The sequence below is a fragment of the Macadamia integrifolia genome, chromosome 14 (genome assembly GCF_013358625.1).
Source record: "Macadamia integrifolia cultivar HAES 741 chromosome 14, SCU_Mint_v3, whole genome shotgun sequence".
In the NCBI taxonomy this organism is placed as follows: Eukaryota; Viridiplantae; Streptophyta; class Magnoliopsida; order Proteales; family Proteaceae; genus Macadamia; species Macadamia integrifolia.
Window position 1 is genome coordinate 32,311,677 of NC_056570.1, and position 6,331 is coordinate 32,318,007.

General features: G+C 41.7%; 1 pseudogene; it reads right to left on the minus strand.

Moving 5' to 3' along the window:
* The window catches only part of LOC122060845, a 97,132-nt pseudogene extending 91,584 nt beyond the window's left edge, over positions 1-5,548 (minus strand).
* Positions 5,549-6,331: the final 783 nt, after the last annotated feature.

Below are 6,331 nucleotides of genomic sequence, written 5' to 3' on the forward strand. Positions count from 1 at the left end.
TAGGGTGTGCATGTGTGGGGCTAGGGTGTGCATAGGGCATGGGGTGTTTGTGTGTGGGGTTGGGGTGTGCATGGGGGATGGGGTGTGCATGTGTGGGGTTAGGCTGTGCATGGGGCATGGGATTTGTGCGTGGGGGCTGAGGTGATGTGGGGAATATTCCATGGAATACTCCCAAATCATAATCTAAGGGTGTCAATGGGTTATGTCTCCCGGTGATGATTGCAGGAGATTCGATAGTCCAATTTTGATGCACCATATGTCATTAAAATCGTGATTCCAAGTACTATCCATCCGTATAGGCACTTTGGACCAGATTCCTTCGTATACGTGATGTCATAATTGGACCCCTCTTTTCTCCTACCTAGGGTTTCTAGGGTTTTTGGGTTACCTTAGTCAGTTGTCATTTCAATTGATTGGAAGCAAAAAGTCATGTTCACGATCCATGAGTCATTATAACCGAGGGAGGGTGACAAAATTAGGTGTCTACGATTATATATTTTGTACTATTCTTTTTTTCTAGATTTTTTTCATTTATTTTCTTTTCTTAACTTTCAAACATAACCTTATACAAAAATTTGTAGTATCTAAGTACAATAAAAAAAAAAAACTATAAACTATAATTTGTGCTTTCTAAGATGGACCAGACAAACCACCAAATTATCTTGTTATTTTTTTCTATTTATTTTTATAGATCCAGTCCTCAAATTTATGTTTCAGAATTCATGGCATTTTCGAGCAAGTTCATTAACTTCATTGGAATCAATCAAAGGTTAAAGAAAACTAGAAGTTGAAGACGATGACCATAGCTAGCAAAGGTAGAAGACGATCTTCCTGTTGTACACATAGTGTATGTGGTATTGTCATTCTTCTCATTACAGTACAGTTTGAGTCAACAGATCTATACTGATAGAGTGATGTGGCAGTGGCTCAAAGTATCAGAGTTGATAAAGTATCAGTGATCACAAAGTATCAAAGATGGTAAAGCATCAACTGAGAGTATCAGAGATGGTATCAGCTGAGAGTAAAAATGGCAACTCCTGGACACATGGCAATATGACAAGGTTGAGTTAGATAGATTATGAGCATCCTTGGACAGTATCCACACTAGCAGCAACTTAATCAAAATTTTTGGAGGGTCTATCAACTAAGATGGGTTTCGGTCTGTGGATGAGTATTGTATTTCATTGAATCTTCTTCGAAATTCAACTGGAATCATGCAATTTTTGTTTGAACGGTGAAGTTATAGCGATATACATTTAGTCGCCTAAAAATGAATGGCATTTTAGACTATCCAAATTTTTTTTTGCTTCCCTGAGAAAAACAGCAAGGATTTTTCTATTTTCCAAATTTTAAATTGATAGTATTCATCATCACAAATATGTGGCCGCAAACGCTGCTCAAAAGAGCTAAAATGAAGAAGTTATGGCTTATAGAAAGTCCAAGAGCGATTTGGTTGTCTCACATAGATGATTCTGAAGTTGAATTGTTCTGGGGAGTTATAGTTCTCCAAGTATTGAACACAACACAATTTTTCATCATAATATGAGTTCATATGGCTAATTTATGATCATCTTTGTCCGATGACTCTAATATGGCACAAGTGATCGATAAAATGCCTAAATATGGTGACCCCATGTAGCAAGATGGCAGGAGACCAAGTGTAATTTTGTATATTTGTGACATGGCATTATTCATCCTAACTTGATGGTAATGAGGTTGGCTGACTGCGCACGAGAAGCACCACATGCACGATCACATGGGTAGCAAAGAGGCCTTATGGTACCAACCCCGTTACACCCATACCATGACCCAGTCTAATTTAAACTATTGTGATAGGTCTTAGACCGGAGATTGAAAGTACAATTGGGTTTTGGCTCGAAGCCGCCCATTGTCGAAGGGGAAGAGATGACCCCACATGTTCGTGCATTGCGTTCTAGCCCAACTGGAGGGGATTCGTACCTCTCGATCCTAGACGGTAAATGACCCGACTCCTCACATATGAATCCTGGCACGTACCGACATTGTCGGAAGACTATAAGCACGGCTAAGGGAAACTAACCGTGGAGACTAATTGGAGTTGTCTTGACCACCAGAAATAGCTTGGGCTTGAATCCGGTGACTATTTTCGGTGACCAAATAGGTTGTTGTTAGGGTTTCGATGCCCGTGGGCCCCACCACTCACACCATAGGCAGTCCCAGATGATCCTAAATCATCCTCCACACCTTCCTCATGATATGAGCAATTTACGGACCTAAGTAGATGGGTCCTCGTGCTTTGAAAATTGGATTAACCCGATCAGACCAATTAGGGTTCAACCAAACAAACCCTAAGGCCCAACTTAACTCATAAGTTAGAAATGAGGATTCATTTCCTCATTTCTCACTTGTGCTCAATGTAGGAGAGGAGAGGAAGGAAGAAGAAGAAGAGGAAGAAGAGGGAAAAGGGCTTACCTTGGTGTCGACAGCTGCCTAGTTACCAAATCTCTGTCAGAGGTAGGTACAACCTCTTCTACCACTCTCTCTCTTCATTTTGACATAGGTTGAGCTAGGTTTGGATGGAATCTTAGTGTAAAAACCATGTTGAGCTCGAGGAATGTGTATTTTATATCCCCGTTGCCATTGTCGAGCTCAAACTGAGTCCAGTGAGCTCTGACAAGAAGATTGGCCAAATGGCCAACTAGGGTTTTGATCGATGTATCTTTCAAACGGCTCGGTGGAATCGGGATTTTATTAGCTTTGAATAATGCTAGGAACATCCCCTACAAACTCCATGGAACAAATCCCGACAATCAGCCCCAAGCCAAAAAACCTCAATTTGTGTGGACAGTTGTTGTACTGCCACCAGAAGCAAGCCACCGAAAACATTGGGCCTACTTCCGGTGGGCTATTTTTGGTGAACCCCTGAGCCTTAGGAGCTCTCTACCACCTCCACTGGAAACAACACTGATATTTCTAGTGGGAAGTGTCTGTTCCCAGTGGGTGTTTTCGGTGACATTATTGTCACTGATGGATCTTATCTATACCCTTTGGGGGAGACCCCAGTGGGCCCCTTCCGATGTCCCCGACACGTATTAATGTTTGATTTTCTTTGTGTCTAGGACAGTGATGTGTATGTACCCCGAAGTCAAAATTGAGTTGATCGACCGGTGGCAGTACTTAAACCCTAACACGCCAATCATAAACAAGGTAAGGGATGGTTGCTTTTATTTTGAGAATGTTTATTTATTTAGAATTGCTCACATGCGTAGATTCTTATATGTTTAATTATATTGTTCGCATGATGATGATGGTATGCTATCACATGTTATATTTTTATTGAATCAATATGAAATGTTATAGATATGTATGGTGGGATCTGGTGTGGCCGAGCTAGTACCGGTACTATGATCGCCTTGTGTTTGTTGTATGTATGAGATAGAATCTAGCATGGCCGAGGTAGTATCGATGCCATGATTTCTGTATATCTGTCACATTCATGCATTGATTATGTACATTAGAGTTAGTTGTAGTCATGGATTACACCTTGTGGCCGATGTGTTATCGGTATCATGTGCTCTGGGACTACATTTGGAAATGGATATACTTCGTGGCCAACGATTGGTATCGGTGTTGCGTAGTCTAAACTTAACTATCATGTGCTCCGGGACTGTTCTTGGAGATAGATTGCACTTTATAGCCGATGTGTTACCGGTATCATGTGCTCCGGGACTGTTCTTGGAGATAGATTGCACTTTATGGCCGATGTGTTACCGGTATCATGTAATTCATACTAACTATATCATTATGAAGGCATGTAGAATAATTGTGGTTAGGTATCACTCCCTATGCTACAAACCCTTACCAACAAGGGTTAAGGTGTTGGATAACCCATTATGGGATGTTCGATGTGCCTTTTCAGAATGCCACACCTGCGATACGATGTGATTGTTGTCGATGGCAGGAACTTGTTAGGCATGACCGATGATTGGTACCGATGTTGTGATAGCCAGGGTGGATTATTAGGGGTTTTTTGGGTGATCCATGGATCCATATAGGGACCGGTAGGCTTTTATTCATGGCTAGGGTTTGTATCCCTACGTAGTCGATGGCAGCTTCGAGACGAGAAACATAGCCTAATGTGCCGTAATAGCATTGACCAGACTTAGTTGTATTGTTAGGTGGATAATAAATAAATGAACTGCATCACGAGCATCATGGACTATGTGTTTAATTTCTGTTATCATGCATCATAAATTATTACTGTAATTATTTTGTTTGGATGTGCTTGAACCGCACCCCTTACTGAGCGAGTTGGAAAGTTCACCCCACGTATACACTCCTTTATAGATGATAATGTAGATACTATGGTGCTGATGGCGTGTGACCCAGTTTCCTTTGGGTCAAAGTACGGTTTGAGTGACTAGTGGATACCAGAAGTGGAGGAGCACGATCAGGACCATGCTTACGACCACTATGGTTATACCGCACCGTTTACATCATATTTTTTATACTTTTAATATAGACTGTGGATTGTATATTTTGGAATTTATATTTATAAGTCTTGGATAATTGTAACAAAATAACTTGGTTCTGGATATTATATTATCATTAGATATTTCTTCATTTTATTGATGATTCTGCTATTATACTCTGATTCCGCTGCTTTTGGTTGGTTTGTGATATGAGATTGTGAAATGTTAATGTACTACAATCAGAGATCCTGATAGGTTTGTAGGACAGGTACTTGTCTTACTCACACCACCAGTATTCCTAATGGTAAGTTAGGTCTACTGAAAGTTGGGTGTGACGGCTATGGTATCAGAGCGCGAGCCTCTGCCTTAACTCACAATCTCAACCTGACCATGACTTGGGAAAAATAGGATTTAAATAAAAATCTTAAAAACAACAATAATAGAACTACACAAGGAGACAAGCATAGGTGTCAAGCCATTCATTAGATAAAGAATTTGATTACATAAGTTTACACCATTTTCATAAAAATAAAATACTGAAAGCTAGAAATCCTAGCTAGCCTAAGTCTAGGAAACTTAATGACTAAAGCAAATGATTGGAATTTAAACCCAATTGAAGTCTAGAACATGAAACTCAAATAAAACACTGAAAGGGAAATCCTAAAACTACAGTGGCAACATGCCACTACTCTTGCTGTTGTTGCTGCTGCTGCTAGTGTTGTCCTTGGCCTTGAGCCTGGTTCGAACCTTGTGTTCCTGGAGGTGGCATTGGTATGGTAAGGTGGACAACCATCGCTTACATCTGTGCCTCAAAAGAGGCCACCCTATTGTCCATAAGACAATAGTTCCTATCCATGCTCTCGTGCCTTGGGAGGTGGAGGCTACTCTGGAACCCATAGCCTATGGGTTAGGTGGTGGGACACCACCAACCCCAGTAGCTCCTCTCCCTAAGCACCTCTACCAATGCCTCCACCAACTCCACCAACATCACCAGCACCACCACCAACATCACCAGCATCACCACCCAGCTGACCCTCTATCTCCATAAGTTGCTCATCCTCCTCAGTAGGTAATACCTCATCTATATCTAAAGTCATCTTCCTCAAGGAGTTTTGGTTGAAATCTATAACCTCATCACCCAAGCACCCCTCACCCTTAAAATTCACCCCAAAGCAAAGAAAGATGTCTGTCAATATCCTCCCATAGCATGAATTCCTAACTCTGTGATCCCCTCCCTAGGACCGAGTCACTATGGTCCAATCAGAAGGTAGGTAAGACGTATCTACATCCCCATTTACACGCAATAATTTACATAGGCATGCAATACGAAAACCTCATCGCGGTGCCCACAGGTGGGGAGAACATTCAGCTGGACTGCTCGGCAAACTACCTTTGGAGTGGCAAGGTAGTTGATTGTGTGCTCCAAACCATGAGCATTCTTAGTCAACATGTTGTTTACCTCTTGAAGAGCATCTGGACTTTGGAAATCATAAACCGGAGTTCAAGGAGGACAGTAAACTAGATCCCCTGTGTTGTCAACCATCAGAAGGTTGGCCAATTGCCTCATATCAAAGGAGATCTCAACCCCCTTCACATAAGAGGTGATTCGCATCTCCTCAGTGCCTCGGTTCATGCACTAGAGGTTGGAATAAAATAGCCTCACAAACCGTGGGTTACTTCTTGTTGGGTTTCAAGATGTGGTACCACCCTATAGCCTCAAAGCATTGATGGAGGTGGAAACGCCAAAAATCCCTCGTCCTTACATATTCCCCTAGGTCCACATTATGGTACTCAAAGCTTTCCAACTAATCTTGCTCGGCCACAAAGCGAAATAGAAGAGGGTTGTACTGTGCCTCTTCAGGAATGTCTTGTTGCTCTTG